This window comes from Chrysemys picta, chromosome 7, assembly GCF_011386835.1.
Source record: "Chrysemys picta bellii isolate R12L10 chromosome 7, ASM1138683v2, whole genome shotgun sequence".
In the NCBI taxonomy this organism is placed as follows: Eukaryota; Metazoa; Chordata; order Testudines; family Emydidae; genus Chrysemys; species Chrysemys picta.
In genome coordinates this window covers 31,603,836-31,623,500 of record NC_088797.1, presented here as the reverse complement: position 1 = coordinate 31,623,500, position 19,665 = coordinate 31,603,836, and the positions used below count along the sequence as shown (strand labels likewise).

Genomic DNA, 19,665 nt, shown 5'->3' with positions numbered 1-19,665 from the left:
ATTGTACACAGGAGGGCTGTTACCCTTCCCTTTATAGTTATGACAGGTGCCCTGGTAAAAATTTTATGAGGGCTGAATCTGGTCTTTTGATTGGGAGTGGCCTTTAAAGGGCATTTGGCCATACTGGTTTTGTGAAGCTGCACATAGCTCTTTTATAATCAGTTCAGATATATCAGACTGTGATACAAAATTCTTAAGCAAAAGCTCTACAACAGCCCCCGCATGACATATTCTACCAATGCAAAAACTGTTGCAAAACCTCTGCCCAAGATTCTGCATTTGCCCTTTTTACAAGAAAATTCATTACTAAAACTAACACATCTTTACAATTATAACATTTAAACATTTGAATAAAATTAATCCAAATATCTAAAAAAAGTTTCCAAAGAGGGAAAAGTGCTGCCTGCCTAATCATTATGTTGAGGCAGTAGTGCTGGGCCACAGAGGAAAAGTTTTATTTAACTGTAGCAATTAACGGTGCATGGTCATCCGGTGATGCACGCGAGCAAACAGGGCCAGAGCACCTGAGGCGCAACCGTCCAGGGAGCGCCAAAGGTGATCAGGGTATAAGGTGTACCCAGCAACACTTCAAGAACAATTTGTGGCTTTTTAGTTGATATTAGCTTTTATTTGCTATTTGTTACCAAAACAGATTTAAAAATTTTCATTCTCCTGGCTTTGACTACCCTGCTGCAGCCACACTTTGGTCTTTATTTAAAACAATTTAAATTTTGGAACGCATTAAGTTACTTTAGGATTAAATGCTAAATACCAAAATTAAACAACACTAGTTTACTTTGTTTGGCAAAAGTATTTTTTTTTTTGGTTCTATAACCCCAAAACAACATTAATTTATCTTAAACGTATAAAACAAAAAATTATACACACCAGGAGTGTTTTTCAACAAATTCAACTAACTTTTTTATAGTCAAATGATTTCACCTATACAACCTTTTGCCTGGATTATTTACAGACACTCCCAAAGGAATGGCTGCAAAGAAACCAAGAATATTTTCTTTTAACATTTATACATAGTTTCACTGCTTAATTCCCACCAGTAATTACAGAGTTAACTTTTTACTTTCTTTCTTTTAACTTCCTTAAACTGCGGTTGCCTGCCCGTTTGGGCCCAATCCTTTTTTTTTTTTTTTTTTATGGGCACAGGCATTGTTTTACTATCAATTCAGCAAGGAGGGTGGGCTTTTTTGGCTAACCCTCTTTGTAGGAGAGAATTAATTATTTAACAAAACAATTGCTATTATACATAAAGAGTGGTTAAACAACACAACAACACTAGAACACTGCAGTAAGCCTTAGTCTCCTTTCGAGGTGAGAACAATTTTCCTAACCTCCGTTTCCCAAGTGAGGCCAATCCCTCAACATTTACGCCACTGGGGAGGATTTATAAGGGAGGTCCTCACATGCACCCTGTCCGGCAACGAGTTACCAATCCGCCTCGGAGAGGAACGGGGTAGGATGCCTGGTTGCCCCAGGTTTAGCCAAACGATTTCCAGAGGCTGGAGCTCACTCCATACCTGAGTCCATGCTCCAGAGGAAGATTTGGGGAACGGTTTCGGTCAGAGGCCAACCACACAGACGGTTAGGAAAGGCTTAGTCCCTGCACACCCCTCCCCCAGCAGAGAGCACCAGCCCGCCCTCAAGAGAACGGGATGGGTACTCTACTACCTAGAAGTACGTGGGCGGTTTCCCGGGGCCTCCCCGCTCTCCGAGCAAGGAGGGATGCAATCGTCACTTAATGGGCAGAAAAGGATGGGGACCTACTACTCACACAAAGCGGGGGTCTCCGCTATTCTTGGTCCCTTACCCTGCCCGTAGCAGGTCCCGGGACCACCTTACGACCCACAATCACACCACACCTAATTCGGGATCTTGCTATGACAGTCCTCATAAGTCCTCACAGCCTATTGATTGTGGGAGTCCTGCCAATCCCCGGGCGGCGGATCTCACTTCGTCCACTAAGCCTATTGCTGGTGGTTGAGGCCTGCCAACCCCTTCGGCTGCTCCAAGATTCCCTGTACCTTGCCCCACTCACGCAACGGGGGTCTCCGGTTTTCCCAGTCCCTTGCCCTGCCCGTAGTGGGTTCCAGGGAGTGGATTCCGTCCCCTACTCACTATGGGGTCCACTTTCCCGGGGTTCCTCAGCAGCCGGCCCTGCACCCTCTGGGGGAACCACTCCCCAAAGGGCGATAGCCATAAAGCTAACTAAGACAACATAGAAAGCTTAAAAAGGCAAAGCATAGGAGCTTGGCATACTTCATGTTTTTATCGAGATCAGAAACCTCAATTTACACTCTCTTACGCTGTCTGTGCACTGCCTTCCCCTTAATAGGATAGTGAGCTATGCCTGGACATAGGGAGAAGACATTAAATGCCTCCCTCTCAGTTGTTTACCTCTAATCCTCGGGCCACTCAGTTCTGGAGTCAGTGGTGGTTTCATGTCCCGGAGAGATCACCCAGCCTATTCAGCCTCTGTTTTTGCCTGAATAATCTCCTGTCATCCGAAACTTGTTTTTATACTCGGCTGGCACTCTAAAAGTGTTTAACTGCCAGACGGATGTCCCAGTAATTTCACCGAGGCAATTCCAAGGAAACCGTTGGGTCTAAGACCCTCGTGTACACACCACAAAACAGACAGTCCCCTGTGCCCCCCCCCAGCTTATAGCCTAAGTAAACAATGATAGAGATAGCGCAGCATGATGCAAGAACTTAAACAGACAAGTTACAGAACGGACACACACAAAATGAGTAGGCGTCAGGCAAATGAGTCTAGCCTTAAAAGGTTCGGATCACAGCGCGTCCTTACCTGAACCCAGAGCCTATGGGCAGCTCCTCACCAAAGCCCAAATAGAGACAAGGGTCTCTTACCTGGTGCCTGGGATCGGTGTGGAAGCGGTCCACGGTCCTCCAGTCCGGTGGGATGTCGAGTGATCCCGGACAAGCCCCCAAATTGTTGTGGTCAAAGATACCCACGCAGTGATTTTAGTTCAAAGACTCAAGCCTGAGGCCAGTTTATTGACATACATACCAGTGCACTGGGGTGCAGTCCGAAGACTGACACCCCGAGGACCGCTTGCAAGCAGGTTTTTATTTCATTAAACCACAAGCAAAGTACAAACAATACGTCATGAGTTAAGAAATTGGGGTTGGGGTCAGTCCCCGCCCCTCCACCCGGTACCCTCCTCATTATTTCCCAAGAGCTGGGCATTTATTTGGGTAGAGGGGCGTTTGGTGGTTTTCACCAGGGGTGGTACTTGGCACCAGTACATTTCTCGGCAAGGCACACGTTATTTTCCGGGGGGTTTCGGTGGAAGGGTTTAGGGGTGGTTATGATGGGACGCTAAAAGAAGATCTATGATTAACTCTTTGCAAAAGCAATTACTTAATGTATTTCATAAACTTGCGGTTATTATATTGCTAAAGCAGTTTGCATTGTTCCTCCCCCACCCTCCTCTGGCGATTACCCTTGATCGAGTTTGGCAGAAAACTGTGTTGTTCAGTCTTGCTCAGACTTAGGACTGCACTGCCGCGTGCAAAGGGCAGTCAGCACAACAGATCTTTGTTGGAGGGTTTATTTCGGGGCCTTCAGATTCACAGCTCTGGCTATTAAAAAAAAAAGGCCCCCTGTTCTATTTCCCCACAGGACAGTGAAACTTACTTTCAAAAATCTATGAAAAGGCATGATTCCAACAAAAATATTTTCAACTCATCCACCCCAACTTCCACCCCATGGTTTCAGCATCCTTTTTCCAGCCAGTTACCCGCACTGCAGCAGGTCTTGCTCTCACATACCTCTGTAATGATGGTGCTGGTGAAAATACTCTTGTCGTACATCCACCCATCAGCGCAGGGTTCAGTCTCCAGCTCGGTTAGGTTTGTGACTGTGGAGTTGGAGTCTAGGAGCTGCCACTGCGTGGTGACAAAGCGGTGACACTTCTCTGGCTGCTGGTTGCTGTCCATGGGGACGGAGACCCTGAGGAGGTCCTTGGCAGCGAGCTTTCCGGTGAGGTTGGTGTAAGGAGTGTTGTTGATGTTGATATGGACCTGGCAGTGGTGCTCAGAGGTGGCAGCTGTGAAGTTCTGCAGGAGGTTATGGCTGGCCAGCATGAAAACTGGGATATACAGTAAGATCGCATAGATGATTTGGAAGCGACCTATCCCCCCGACATGGTCTAAGAGCTCGGCAAAACTCATGGTGCCGGGTTGGAAGATTCAGCACTAATCGTCTGGGTTAAGCAAAAACAATGGAGCTCAAATAATGGATGTTACCTGAATAGGTCGATTACTTGTAAAAATTAAACGTTGTGCGATGAAAATATCGACACAGAAAGATGTTAATTTGAATCCAGCTTGTATTCCTCTTCACAACTTCAAAGACAGCCATAAAGCGCAGCACTTCTTACAAAAAGTCAGCTGTTTGCAAATAGTGTCCATGGATTCTTGAGGGTGTAGTTTCCAAAGAAGAGGCATTGAGTTATATTCTCCCTAAATAAGTGAGTGTGCTACCCCATTGCTTCTCCTTTGTTGCAAAAATTCCCATGCAACCATTCCTAGTTTCCTGTCAGCTGCGGGAATACTCCACATACCTTTTCTATGAACTGTAGACGCATAAGGGAATGGTTTCGCCAAGCTTAATTCCACGTTGATCCTTGCATTTTACCCTCTGGAAAAGCAGGTGGGGGTTTATATATCCCTTGGAGGGTTATATAAGGCCTTAAGCAGGTCACTTGGTTAAAATTTTATGTTGTTTTGCATGGATTAAGTCCAAAAAAGGGAAAGTCTGAAAACAATGTGCTAGATATGGGGCTAAATGCTTCCAATGCAGAGGTGACAAACACACTGATCCAACCTGCTAAACCACATTGCCTTTGGGTGAGTATATTATTCACACCACAGGGCTAGAAATTACCTATAAGTAAAAAGGATCCTGATTTAGCTGAGATACCACAAGTCCACCTCTGTCCTGAGTAGGGTGATCAGACAGCAAATGTGAAAAATCGGGACAAGGGGTGGGGGGTAATAGGACCCTGTATAAGAAAAAGACCCAAAAATTGGGACTGTCCCTATAAAACTGGGACATCTGGTCACCCTACTCCTGAATTGTCACTATTCTTAAAATACCACCTGGATATACCCAGCTGAGATTGGGGCCCCATTGTGCCAGGGTTTGTACAACCCCATAGTGCAAGCCATCCTTGTCCCAAAGCGCTTCCAGTCTAAATAGACAAGACAGACCAAAGGGAGGGTTCTAATTAGCGGTGGTCTGAAAAATTTTAGCAAACAGTTTTTGCAGGAAATGTTCTGCAGGAAAGTGTTGTTTTTGATAAATGTTTTGACTCTAAAACATTTTAAGAAAAAAGATTTGAAGATGAAAAATTGGAGATGACAAATTTCAGGTTTTCAGTGTAAAATGACTTTTTGTTTAGAAATCTGAGCTAATTACAGAAAAAATGTTTGGAAAATAGAAAATGGTTGAAAGATAAACAAAACGTTTCAACTGACCAAACTATAGTGGCGCATACCCTTGTGCTGGGCCCACAACACAGAGGAACGGGGCGAGCGAAATGACTTGCCCAAGTGTCTGTAACTGTACTGGGGATGGAGCCCTGAATTTGTGAGTCCTCATTTTATGCATTAACTCTGAGGCCATTCTTCCTCACAAGGCTCTTCTTGCTGTGGTGTAGTTTTGATGTCTGAGTATCTTGGTATGTCCAGTACAGCTAGAGTCAGCCTAGTTGCCTTGCAGCTGAAGTGCTAGGGGTCTCAATCAAGCCATTTTGGGGGTTTTAACGAAGGATAATATCTGAGTAAAAAAGAAATGAGATATGATCCTAAGACTGTTGTGTTATGGGTTGTTGTTTGTCTTGATTCCCAGGTACCAGTGACTGGCATAGATAGATTGATACATATGGGGATGGGGGGATGTGCATGGGGATAGATGGATGGACAGATATTTCTTTTGGGTCATGTCGTATGTTTGCTGGGGGGGAAGGAAAAGCTGAGGAGCTCAGCAGAAGTGGGGCAGTTCTGTTCTGTGGGGTTGAGCAGGGCAGTGTGAGCTCAAATAGCCAGTCTGTGCCCCGCCCCACAGCTCTGTGAGGGCCCCTGTCTGACCTGGGCAGACTCGGAGGCAGATCTGCAATCTGCACTGCAGAATCAATGGCGGCTGCAGCCTGTCGTGGGGAGGAAAGTAGGAGCGGAGGCTACTGCAGGAGCAGCTACTGAGTGCAAACCATGGTGCAGCCCCTCTCTTCTTCCTCCCCCCCTGCAAACCAGAGCCTGGCCCCTCTCTTCCTCCTCATCCCCCAATTTCCACCCCTCTCTCTTGTTTCTGTGTTTCCCTGCAGGGGCCGGCCAGAGCTGCGTGGTTTGCAGGAGCGGTGGTTTAAGGTACAACTGATATCCTGGGGCCCACCACACCCTTGGGGGGCAGCGGTGCTGGGATTGCTGGGAGTAGGCAGTGTCAGGGGCTGGATCTTGCAGGGGAACGATTTGAAGGGACTCGGGGACTGGGGTGCAATGACTGGTACCCGCAAGGCCAGGTTAGGGCTGGCATTGCCCAGAGGGCAGTGCATGAGGGATGGAGCTGACACCCAGCTACCACAGGGAACGCCCTTTTGTTGGAGGCAGGGGTGACAGGGCAACTCACAGCCCTGAGCACAGTCCAAGAACTTGGGGCTAGGGGGGCAGAATTGCTGTGGGGGTTTGGGACGGTACGTAACTCATTGCTGGGCTGGCCAAGGGGCAGATGTGAGGCTGGGGGTAGAGCTGGGAAGGGAACATTTTTCCCCATCCCTCCTGAGGCTTCACGATTTTGACATTTTTTCCCATCTTGCGTTTGGACAAAAAAATCGCAATGTCCAAAAATTTGTGGACCTATAAACTTAAGAAAAGAGTCCATCTGAGTGACTCGAAACACACCTTTCAATTTCCACATTTTTCATCTATTTTTTTTTCAGTAGAAATAAAAAAATTCAAGACGGCCATTTAGAAACTGAAAACAAAACGTCTCGTTTTGAAAAGGGATATTCGGACAAGTAGGAAACCCCGCCTCCTCCTATCTGTAAATCTGGGATAACAGTCCTGACCTCCTTTGTGAAGCGCTTTGAGAACCAGGGCTGCAAAGCCTAGGCAAGAACTAGGGATTATTAACAGTGGCCATCAAGTGAATCCTTTTTTTACACTGTCCTTTATTGGGTCAAGGCGTTGCCTGATTGGTAAATGAAAAAATCACAATCTAATAATCTAACTAAAATCAATTTACAAAAGTTGAGCATAGTTCTGTATGAACCCAACAACAATAATTTAAGTCTAGCTTCCTAAGAGATCTTTATTTACAAATCAGCTTCAAGTGTAGTTTCATGGTCATTAAAACCAAAGACATGGGGTTCTCAAACTGTGGGTCGTGACCCCATTTTAATGGGGTCACCAGGTCCGGCATTAGACTTGCTGGGACCCGAGGCTGAAGCAGAAGCCTGAGCCCAACTTTCCAGTGCTGAAGCCCTTGGGCTTTGGCTTTGGCCCCCGCACCCGGGGCGGTGGGGTTCAGGCTTCGGTCCCACCTCTTGGGGTCACGGTGTAATGAAGTTTGAGAACCGCTGAAAGACAATCACAGCCTTCGCTAAAGCTGATGGGTGTGCCAACCCCCGTTTCAATTTGTGGAAGAAGTAATTAATCCCCTTTATACGGGAGAGCCAGCTACAAAGAATGAAGTGACCCCCTCTGGAATCTCAGAGCTACACCCTGCCTGCTGAGGGGTTTCTCAGGTTGCAGACACAGGGGCTAGGAGCTTGGTTTTGCAGCCTGAGTGTGCTTGAGGCAGGAAGCCAGAAAAAGTTGTGGGAGCCTGAGAGGATGCAGAGAGGCAGGACTTCTTGGTTACAGAGCCTGTTGGTGGGACAGACTTGGGGATTGCTGAGCAGGGAAACTGTTGACTGTTTCCATCTTCTGTGCTCGGGGAAATAGGACTGTGTGCATTCTTTGTGATTATACTAGATTATATCATGAGCTCCCCGTGCGATGCTGGGGCCTAAAAGGCCAATGCGATCCTTAGTTGTATAAACAGGGAAGTAGTGAGTAGGAGCAGGGAGGAGATTTTACCTCTGTATAAGGCACTGGTGAGACCCAGAGTGGAATACTGCCTCTGGTGCCCACATTCTTGAAAGGATGTTGAAAAACTGGTGAGGGTGCACCTGAGAGCCAGAGAAATGATTTGAGGGCTGGAGAAGATGCCTGACAGTGAGAGACCTGGGCAGCTCATTCTGTTTAGCTTCTCAAGGAAAAGAAGATTGAGAGGTGACTTGACCACACTGTACAAGGACCTTCATGGGGAGAAAATCCCAGGTACTAAAGGACTTTTCAGCCTAGCGAGAAAGGCAGAACAAGAACCAATGGCTGGAAGTTAAAGCCAGACACATTCCAATTAGAGGCAACAGTGTTTCCCAGTGCGGATGATTAGCCATTGGAACAAACTCCTGAGGCGAGTGCTGGATTCTCCATCGCTCGATGTCTCCAAATCCAGACTGGCTGCCTTGCAGGAAGATGCTTTAGCCAAACACAAGTTATTTGGGCTCCATACAGGGAATCAGACTAGATTGTATAATGGCCCGTCTGACTTCAAACTCTGTTAATCTATGAAAACCTACCAGGAACATACCTGTCTGTATCATCAATTTCTCCTGCTAATGGAAAGAACTCTACAAGGCCCTGAATATTGGCAAACCACTGGGGCCAAGGGGACAGCACTACAGAGAAAGCTTCACCTCACAGCTTCTCCATCTATGGAGGTTTCTTACCACAGAGCCTCCCAATAAGGAAAGTATTTGAAATTTACAGCGAGGGAGATAAAGCATTATGGGTGTCTAGAGACAGGAGAATGGGGCAGACATCGAGGAGGGAGCTGGAAGCAGCCAGTTGAACCACTGATGCCCAGTGCCATGTGGTCTGAAGGACAGTGTTGCCCTGTGACTGAGAAGACCTGGCTCTGCTGCTGGGTGATCTTGAGTAAGTCATTTTCACCGCTCTGTGCCTCAGTTTCCCCACCTTTATACAGGGATAATGATACAACACTTTGAGATCTGCTAATAAAAAGCACTAAATACTACATATCATTATTATTACTACTGTTTGAGCTAGAAGAGCAGCTCAGCCAGCTGTTGTAGTCGCAAGGGCCAGCTACTAGGGGGCAGACAGGCTCACATGCACTTGTTGCATGTATTTTCCCCCATCTGTTGCATCTCACTGGACCAGCCCTGGGCTGTGTGTTTATTATAGGGCCATGTTTGCTCCCCAGTGTACAAAGGCTTGTTTTCTCCAGTGCACAGGCTGAAACATAAGCTTTGGGATAGATTAATCCCGGCTGTATTTCCAGTGGGGTCTGTAATCTTTATCCCCCTCTTGTGACAGGCAGCTGCAGAGCACCCTTAGAGCAGCAGGGAGCATTTGCAGAAAACCCTGGACTCTGGGCTGTAGTACCCCAATGGAGTCTGCATCTCCTGTTCTATGCCTCCTCCCTCTGCTATCTGCAGCCCCCCAGTAGTGGTCAGGTGTCCTGCACCATCAGGGCATGCCCCAGTGGCAGCAGGCAGTGCTGCTGTACATCAGCCACATAACACAGTAACGATACCCATGTCAGTGCTGAGATACATTGGCCCCTGGTCCCAGTCCCTGTGCAGGAGTTGTGTGGGTATTGGGCATCAAGAAGTGTATGGTTCGGAGTTTGTCCCTGTGCCTTTCAAAGCAGGGGGGAAAGGTTGCATTATAGAAAGCTGATGCCACCTAGGAGATAAAGGAGATTGTTGTACTCCTTGGCATACTGAGAGGTTTGGTTAGCCCTGGAGGTGGAGGGTTCCTGCCTGTTCCTGAGAGCTTTGAATCAGCCCACACATAGACTCATAGACTCATAGACTTTAAGGTCAGAAGGGACCATTATGATCATCTGGTCTGACCCCCTGCATGCTGCAGGCCATAAAACCGTCCCTACCCCTTCCCTGGACTCTGCTGTTGAAGTCCCCAATCCTGTTTTTAGTGACTTCAATCGGCAGAGACCCTCCTGCTAGAGATCCCTGCCCCATGCTGCGGAGGAAGGCGAAAAACCTCCAGAGGCTCAGCCAATCTGCCCTGGAGGAAAATTCCTTCCCGACCCCAAATATGGCGATCAGTAAGACCCCGAGCATATAGGCAAGAGTCTCCAGCCCGACCCCTGTTAGCCATTATACTATTTACCTACCATTGCTTGGCTTTCCTTGACTACTATGTTTTACCATTAAACCATTCCCTCCATAAACTTATCTAACTTAATCTTAAAACCAGACAGGTCCGTCGCCCCCACCGTTTCCCTCGGTAGGCCGTTCCAATATTTCACCCCTCTGACGGTCAGAAACCTTCGTCTAATTTCAAGTCTGAACTTCCCCACGGCCAGTTTATATCCATTCATTCTTGTATCCACGTTAGTACTAAGCTGGAATAATTCTTCTCCCTCCCTTGTATTAATCCCTCTAATATATTTAAAGATAGCAATCATATCCCCTCTCAGCCTTCGCTTTGTCAGACTAAACAACCCAAGCTCCTCTAGTCTCCTTTCGTACGACAGGTTTTCCATTTCTCTGATCATCCTAGTGGCCCTTCTCTGCACCCGTTCCAGTTTGAGTTCATCTTTTTTAAACATGGGAGACCAGAACTGCACACAGTACTCCAAATGAGGTCTCACCAGCGCCTTGTACAACGGAAGCAGGACCTCCTTATCCCTACTAGATATACCTTGCCTAATGCATCCCAAGACAGCATTGGCTTTTTTCACCGCCACGTCACATTGTCGACTCATAGTCATCCTGCGGTCTACAAGAACCCCTAGGTCCTTCTCCTCTTCCGTTACTTCTAACCAATGCGTCCCCATCTTGTAACTAAAATTGTTATTAGTCATCCCCAAATGCATCACCTTACACTTTTCACTATTAAATTTCATCCTATTTCTGATACTCCAATTCACAAGCTCATTCAAGTCTCCCTGCAGGATATCCCTATCCTATCCCTATCCTCCTCCGAATTTACAACGCCTCCCACCTTCGTATCGTAGGGGCCACTGTGCTGCAAGGAATTGGGTGCAGGGTTCAGTAGGGGTCAGTTGGAAATACAGCATCTTACCTGATCGGTGAGGGGTAGAGCTCGGTTGTGAATAGAAACACACAGATGAAGACAGCTGAAAGACATCCCTTCCCAATCACAGCCAGTGATGTGCGGACTATCTTCAGCTCTGCAAAGAGGAGACAAGGAGAATCCAGGGCTAGAACCCTGTTCCAAACTCTGAGCTCTCCTTTGCCTATCTTCCATTCTGCATCCCAGCACTGTAAGCTTGGAAGCCTCTCTCCACTGCCCTGCTTCACCTGGCATATCCCCAACCCTGCTCTTTCTTCCTTCGTCACTTCTCCAAGACCTGGCCTTTCCCCTCTCTCCAATGGGTAGGAATCTCCTCCATCTCTCATCTTGATTGTTTTATCCTCTTCCCCTCTGACCTCACCCATGCCTAACTCAGATCTATTCAGATAGATAGCTGTTTATGGAGATAGATAGGTGGTTATGTATGTGAATGAACTGATGGATGGATGGTTATGTGTGTGGATGCATGGATAGGTGGTTCTGTATATGGATGGATGGATAAAGAGGCGGTTACGTATGTAGATGGATAGATAGAGAAAGAGAGAGAGAGAGAGAGAGATGCATACTGAGGGAGTCAATGACTCTTTGAATTACTTTAGACTCATTGACATGTCTTGGCGGTATGCGCTAAGCATTGCCGTATGTGGACTGGACCAAACCCACCTCTGGGCACAAAGATTTTTGTGATGATGACAAGCCCAGCCAGGAGGAGGAAGGCTGAGAGCGTGACCCTGCACCCAATGTAGGACATGGAGATGGTGACCACCACTTTGTCTGGGAAGTCTTCCGCTCCAAAAATCAACTGGATCAGGTAGATACTGATGCCAAAGTTCTGCAGGTCCATGTCCAGCCCGTAATAGGATAAACTGGTAGAGAACCTGCCATTCACCAGAGATAGAGGGGGGGGGGGGGCAAAGGGATGAGTGAGCGTCCTGTTGAGTGTGCAGCCTGGTGAGATTTAGCTCCAGGCCTAGTCACAACTTAAGCCCAATCTATATGGGACTTGAGCACTATCTAGGGCCTTGTGCCAGCCCTGTGAACAGGGTAGAGTTGGCCAGGGGAACTTTTAGTGTAATGCTTGTGGGTGCTATGGTTGGTGTGTGCAGTGATGTAACAGAGTGGGGGGGGGGCATTATTCAAAGCAGGGATGCCCAGGACTGAATGGACACACAAATGCACCAACTTTAGAGAGAAAACCCACAGGCCTGAGAAGAACCTGACAGACAAGAGCTAGATAAACACATAAGATAGACAGATCTGTGTATGTCTAGGGATGGATTAAAGCATGGATGAATAACCCTTAGGCAGACAGATGTCCAAAATCTGTGGATTATCGATGCTCAGAAATGGACTAAGGTTATCGATACTGGATCTGCCAATCCTAATTTGAACCCAGATTTAGGATCAGGGCCGAAGGGAAGAAGTGCTCTTACCACACAATTGAGAGGCAGCAGAATATCCGGCATATGGCGAGCGGGCGTACCAGATCCGAGATAGTGTAGGAGGACTTCACTGTTGACAGTTCCTTCTGCATTTGGGATTTTAGGATCTAGTAGGAAACAAAAGGGTCAGTTGGGAAGCACATGACAGCCCCATGGATTCAGCTATGACAACACAGGACCTGCCAATGGCTCCTTGCTCTGGCAAACGGTAGCTAGTCATTCTTTACTGAGACAAACTTCCATGGACCTCAGGTTTCAGTTCAACAAGACCTACTTGTGATGGGATATAGAGTCCACATGGATTGACCATACAGGCCTGGTATTATTGGTACTATTAATTAGTAGTATTACGGGAGCACCAAGAGGACACAACTAAGATCAGAGCTCAGTCACACAGCTCTCCCCCTCCCCCCTTTATTCGAACCCCCCCCTCACTCTGCCAGTGCCCCTCAATCCTGAGCCACAGCCACAGCTGCTATCCCAGCCCTGGGCCTCCTCTGAGCCCAGACTGGCAGTTGTGTGACAGGATGTGCTGGTTTTATACCATGGACAAATATCCACAGGGGACTAAGTTAATGTCACTTTGGAGCAAGGGAGGAAGCCAGGGCTGTGCCAGCTCACTGTTGAAATCAGGCTTTATTCAATCGCCTTTGCCCCGTGCTAGAAATCTGGTGGGACAGGCCCTAGTTCTATGTCCTCTGAGAGGTTAAAAAGTTAAATGGCCTGATCCTCAGCTGGTGTAAATGAATGACTCCAGTGGAGTTGTGTCCGTTTAGACCACCTGAGGATCAAGCCCTTCATTAAAGACTCCATTGGGTCTCTCTACCTCTGTGGTATTCTTCTCCCCTTCTTCCTGTTTCCCATTCACTCTGATGACACTTTGAAGCACCTTCACTGCTCTGTCAGCTTTACCTGCCAGAACCAGCCAGTGGGCAGATTCTGCGAACCACCTGTTGAAAAAGGATAGTCAAATGTTTCTCCTGCAGAGTCAAGATCAGTGATGTGACCCACAACTTCGATGGGGTCATGTAGGCTGGTTGGCCGGGCTCGTCCCCCCCTCTGGGGCAGCGGAGAGCCAGATTGCCTCTCTACTTTGGTCAGGTGTGTTGGGGAATTAGCTTGGCTGTGCAGCCAACAGTCACTAGCTCAGGCCCTCAGGCAGGGGCTGAGCAAACAGGTTCAGTATTAGCAAGCCCAGGCCCTGGGTCAGGGCGGGGCAACAAACAGTCACTAGCTCAGGCCCTCAGGGAGGAGCTGAACAAACAGGTTCAACAGCAAACCCCAGGCTCCTGGCTCTTAGCAGCCAGGGAGAGGGGAAGACTGCCACCCGCGAGGTGGGTGGCAGGCCCACCCACTCCACTGCATCCCAGTCCGGGGCCCTAGCAGCAGCAGAAGACCCACTGCTGTGTCAGTGGGGATCCTGACCGCAACACGCTGATATTGGCTCTGGCAGTGTTGCAGTCAGACTTGGGTTGGCTGCCCCCGGGCTACTTCCTATTTCCCGCTCTAGAGGTACATGGGTCCGGACGGCATCCTCCACGGGGTCACACACCATGGGCTCCTCAGGATAGCTGGCGAGCGGTAGGCTTGGCAGCTCCTCGGGGTCATGGGCGAGCGGTAGGCTTGACAGCGTCTCTGGGCTTGGGCTAGCATCAGGTGTTGCCTGGTCTGGCCAGTCCTCGGGTCGGCCACCGATCGCAGTGGTCTCCCCACCGGGAGCTATGCCACAAGTGTCTGGTCGCTTCAGTGCCTGAGACCCAAGTGAGCTCTGGGGTTGGACTTTTATACTTCCTGTCCTGCACCCTGACCTCTGAGGGGCGGGCGCAAGGTTTGCTGGGTCCGCCCACTTTGGTGTCCAGAGAGGCTCGTCCCCCTCCGGGGCGGCGGGGAGCCAGACCGCCTTGCTACACACACACACCCTTAAGTCTGTCTCCCACTCGTCAGGACCAGACTCTTCCATACCCCTCAGGCAGGACTAGAAGTCAGCATTAGCGTGGTCCTTGCCTGCCCTATGGCGAACCGTAAAGGCATAGGGCTGGAGCACCAGGTTCCAATGCTGTATTCTCACATTAATGTCTTTCATTTTGTTCATCCACCGAAACAGGGCGTGGTCAGTGACTAAGGTGAACGGGGCTCCAAGAAGGTAGTAACGTAGAGCATCACAGGCCCATTACACTGCAAGGGCCTCCTTCTCCACCACCACGTAGTTCTTCTCACGCGGAAACAATTTCCGGCTGTTATGAGAGCGGATGGTCTTCCCCATCGATTTCTTGGGACAGGACGGCACCCAGTCCTACCTCTGAGGCATCCATTTGGAAGATGAAGACTCAGTTGAAATTTGGGCTGTAGAGGACTGGTTCCCGGCAGAGACTCTTTTTGAGTTCCTGAAAGGCGTCTTCACATTCCGGGGTCCAAACCACACGTCGAGGGCTGTCCTTGGTTAAAAGGCCGGTCAAAGAGGCGGCGATAGATGCAAAATGGGGAATGAAATGCTGATAATAGCCAGCGAGGCCCAAGAACTGTCGCACCCGATGCTTTGTGATGGGAGGCGGGCAGGCCGCCAGGGCCTGGACTTTTCCCACGAGGGGCTTCACTTGTCCGTTCCCTATGGTGTAGCCCAGATAAGTAGTCTCTTGCCATCCAATGCAGCATTCTTTTTCGGTGGGCTGTCAGCCCGGCGGCCCGCAGGGATCTCTGGACAGGAGCTACCAAATGATGCTCCCAGGGGCGGCTGTAGATGACACATCAACCAGGTTGGCAGCTGCATAGTCTCGATGGGGTTGGAGGACACGGTCCATCAGCCACTGAAACGTGGCTGGGGCCCCATGGAGGCTGAAGGGCATCCGGGTGAATTGGTACAGACCTGTTGGGGTGGCAAATGCGGTCTCTTCCCTCGAAGTGGGGTCAAGGGGATCTGCCAGTAGCCCTTGCCAAGGTCAAGTGTGGTGAGGAAACGAGCCTCCCCTAACTGGCCAAGCAGCTCATCTACATGCGGCATAGGATACGTGTCAAATTTGGATATGGTGTTGACACGTCAGAAGTCGATGCAGAAGTGCCGTGTGCCGTCAGACTTGGGTACTAGCACTATCGGACTACAACATTCACTCTGTCAGGGTTCAATTATGCCAAGTTCTAGCATGGCTTGTACCTCTTCCTCGACGATCTGCCGCATGCGGTGCGGCAAGGGCCTGGTCGTGTCTCGGATCACTACCCCAGGTTCTGTCTGAATGGTATGATAAACCAGGGTTGTGTAACCCAGCTGGCTGGTGAAGGTTTGCGGGAACGCCTGCAGGAGGCACCGGACTTGCTTGTGTTGTTCATCTGTGAGGGTCTCTGCGAGCTGGGGCCCCTCGGTGTCTTGGGTTAGGGCAGCATGGGGGCCCAGTTCTGGCTCCAGCGGGTAAGGGTTAATTAATAAGCCCTCGCGCTCCTGCCAGGGCTTCAGGAAGTGGACATGGTACCACTGGGTTTTCTTACGTCGGTCCAGTTGGTTGACCTCGTAGGGGCCCTGCCAGTGGGCTAGTAGCTTGGACTCACTTGAGGGCAGGAGAAGCAGGACCCGGTCCCCAGGTTTAAAGTCGTGGCTCTGCGTGTCTTGGTTATAGGTTCGTGCTTGAGCCGCCTGGGCAGCCCTTAAGTTTTCCCGGGCGAGCGCCCCGGCCTGAGTGAGGCGTTCCTGGAGCTGAAGGACATACTTCAAGAGTCCCTGGGTTGGTGATGGAGCTTGTTCCCAGTTTTCGCACATCAGGTCGAGGAACACCTGTGGGCGGCAGCCACACAACAACTCAAAAGGGGAAAACTTTGTAGAGGTCTGGGGCACTTCCTGGATCGCCAGAAGCAAAAGCAGGAGTAGCTGGTCCCATTGGCGTAGTTCCTCTGGGGGGGGAATTTGCGCAACATGTCTTTTAGAGCACGGTTAAACCGTTCAACCAAACCGTCGGTTTGTGGATGGTAGATAGAGGTGTGCAACTGCTTGATTCCCAGGAGCCTACACATGTGCCGCAGCAGTTGGGAGGTAAAGTTGGTGCCCTGGTCCGTGAGAATCTCCTGGGGCAGGCCTACCCGAGCAAAGACTTTTACAAGCTCACCCGCAATGGTTTGGGCGGTAATGCTCTGCAGTGGTACCACCTCAGGGAAATGGGTAGCATAATCTACTAGGACCAACACATACTGAAATCCTGCAGTGCTTTTCGGGAGGGGCCCCACCAGCTCCATGGCCACGCATTCGAAGGGCGTTTCTACCATGGGCATGGGGACCAACGGGGCCTTGGGTGTCCACGGGGGCGCGGCTAGCTGGCACTCTGGGCAGGAGTTACAATAGTTCCTTACTTCCTGATGCATGCCGGGCCAGAAGAAGTGTGTCAGTGTCCAGGTGAGAGTCTTCTCGGCAGCAGGGATGTCATGAGCAAGTTTCATTACTGCCCGCCGGTGACATCGAGGCACGAGTAGTTGGCTCTGGGGTTCTCCAGTGCGTGGGTCCCGTTCGACCCGACAGAGCTGATCCTCTCGTAGTTCCAAGTGTGGCCACTGCTTCACCCGGTGCAGGTCAATTACAGCCCCATTGACTGTGGCTAGTTGCTTGTAAGCGTGACTGAAGGTGGGATCAGCCCTTTGGTCATAACAAAAGTCTCTGTGAAACAGAGGTTCAGCAACAGCTTCTGGAGGGGAGTCCTCGGGCTCTTCTTCCAGTCAGTTGGGGTCTGGTGCCTGCTCACAATCTGACTGGGTCTCAGGGACGCCCCCTTTTAGTACTGGGATAGTTGCGGGCCTCTCGTCAGCATTGGAGCGGATGACTCCCGGGAAGTCTGGCCAGTCCCAACCCAGGATAATTGGGTAGGCGAGACGAGGAGCCAGGCCTATCACCATCGATCGCATGACCCCATCCAAGGTCAGTCAGACTGGGGTAGGGTTGTACGTCCCGATTTTGGGGTCTTTCTCTTATATAGGCCCCTATTACCCTCCACCCCCGTCCCGATTTTTCACACTTGCTGTCTGGTCACCCTACCTGTATCAGTGAGTTCCACAGTCTAACACCATCATGTCATAAAGGATATTTCCTTTCTTCAGTTTTGAAAACAGGGAAGGGAATCCAGAAGTCCTGATTCTCAGCTTCCCCTGCCCTAGCCCACTACTTTTCACTTCCCTCCGAGTTGGGAGTGTGACTCCCAACCCCGCCCCCAAACACAAACACACTCTAACCTCCCCTCCCAGTCCAGAGCTTGGAATGGAAGCTGGGAGTCCTGACTCCGAGACCCATCTGCTGTAACCATTAAACATTATTCTCCAGCCAGAGCTGGGAACAGAACTCAGAAGTCCTGACCCTCATTCCTGCTGCTCTGGAAGGAATGGAGTCTCGTGTGTCAGAACTGGTAACCAAACCCAGGAGTCCTGATTCTCAGCCCCTACAGCTCTAACCACTAGACCCCACTCCCCTCACAGAACCGGGAATGGAACCCAAGAATCCTGATGCCTAGTTTTAACCACCAGACCACTCAATTACACCAGTATAAATCACGACTGAAGGGGTGACTACAGCTTGAGCAGTCATACCTGAGCTAGCTTGACTCTCACTAGCTCAGGTACCAGAGCAATACATCAGCACAGGCTGTACAAGCCTGTCTGGACCCCTGGGTCATTAGTCACAGGGCTAGCCCATGCTGAAGCATGTGCTGCTGCAGCTTCACTGTTCTGGGAGCCAAGCTAGTGAGATGAAAACGAGCTGGGGCACGTCTGCTCCAGTTGCAATTTCAGCCTCTGACTGCATCATAGACAGACCCTAACTCAGCTGCCTTGGTTGGATTTGAGAATCTGTCTCCTTGTCCCCATGCTTTGGGTTAATAAAATGCACATTTTCAAGTTTAAAAAATATCCAGTTAACAGGATCAAAATGTGGCTCATCCCGATCCATGTAGGGTTTAAACTCCACCTAGAACTGGGGCAAAAGCATCTATTTACAAAGAAAATACCTATGTGAAATGCTGTCGCAAATAAACAGTTTCTGTTGCACTTGGCAGTGTTCTTCTTGAAGGCAGGTTCTGCATTCTTTGGAAGCTAGGCTCAGGGTTCAAGTACAGACGCTGGTTCTGGTTATATCCTCTGTCTCTGGGGTGAACACAGCCATCCCATACAATCATACTCTGCTCTTCTCTGTGCTCTCAAAGGGCTTTTTGCGTATTGCTTAACCAAGCCTCACACCCTCATGGTAGTTAGGTGAGTATTATTGTAGCTATGTTACAGAATAAGAAGGTAAGGCACAGAGCAACATGACCGAGGTTATGAATGGAAAGTCAGTGGCAGAGCTAAGGATGGAGCCCAAGAGTCCTGACTCACAGCATCCCCTCTCCCTCACCACTAGACCGCACTCCCCTCCCAGAGTTGGGAACAGAACCCAAGACTCCCAGCTATCAATACTCAACTACTACTCTAACCACAAGATAACACTCCTCCTGGTGTTTGGAACAAAACCCAAGCATCTCAATTTCCAATCCCATGCTCTGATGACTCGACCAGGGGTAGGCAACCTATGGCACGTGTGCCGAAGGTGGAACGCGAGCTGACTTTCAGTGGCACTCACATTGCCTGGGTCCTGGCCACTGGTCCGGGGGGGGGCTCTGCATTTTAATTTAATTTTAAATGAAGCTTCTTAAACATGTTAAAAACCTTATTTACTTTACATACAACAATAATTTAGAATTATCTTAGAGACTTATAGAAAGAGACCTTCTAAAAACATTAGAATGTATTACTAGCAAGCGAAACCTTACATTAGAGTGAATAAATGAAGACTCAGCACATCACTTCTGAAAGGTTGCTGGCCCCTGCACTAGGCTATACTACTTCGTCCCCAAATAGGCAATAGAGCCCAGAAATCCAGACTCTCAGTCCCTCCCATTTCCACTGCTAGATTATAAACCCCTTGTAGAGATGGGAACAGAACCCAAGAGCCTTGACGCCAAGTCCCCGCTATGCGTTGCTAACCCACCAGACCCCATTTCACTCTATTCCCAGAGCTGGCAATAAAACCCAAGAGTCCTGACTCCCAGTCCCCCCA

The 19,665-nt window shown here is 49.3% G+C and overlaps 1 pseudogene; it reads right to left on the bottom strand.

Annotated features, from left to right (window-relative positions):
- The window catches only part of LOC101947109 (solute carrier family 22 member 6-B-like), a 23,463-nt pseudogene extending 18,897 nt beyond the window's left edge, over window positions 1-4,566 (bottom strand).
- Between the last annotated feature and the right edge of the window lie 15,099 nt (window positions 4,567-19,665).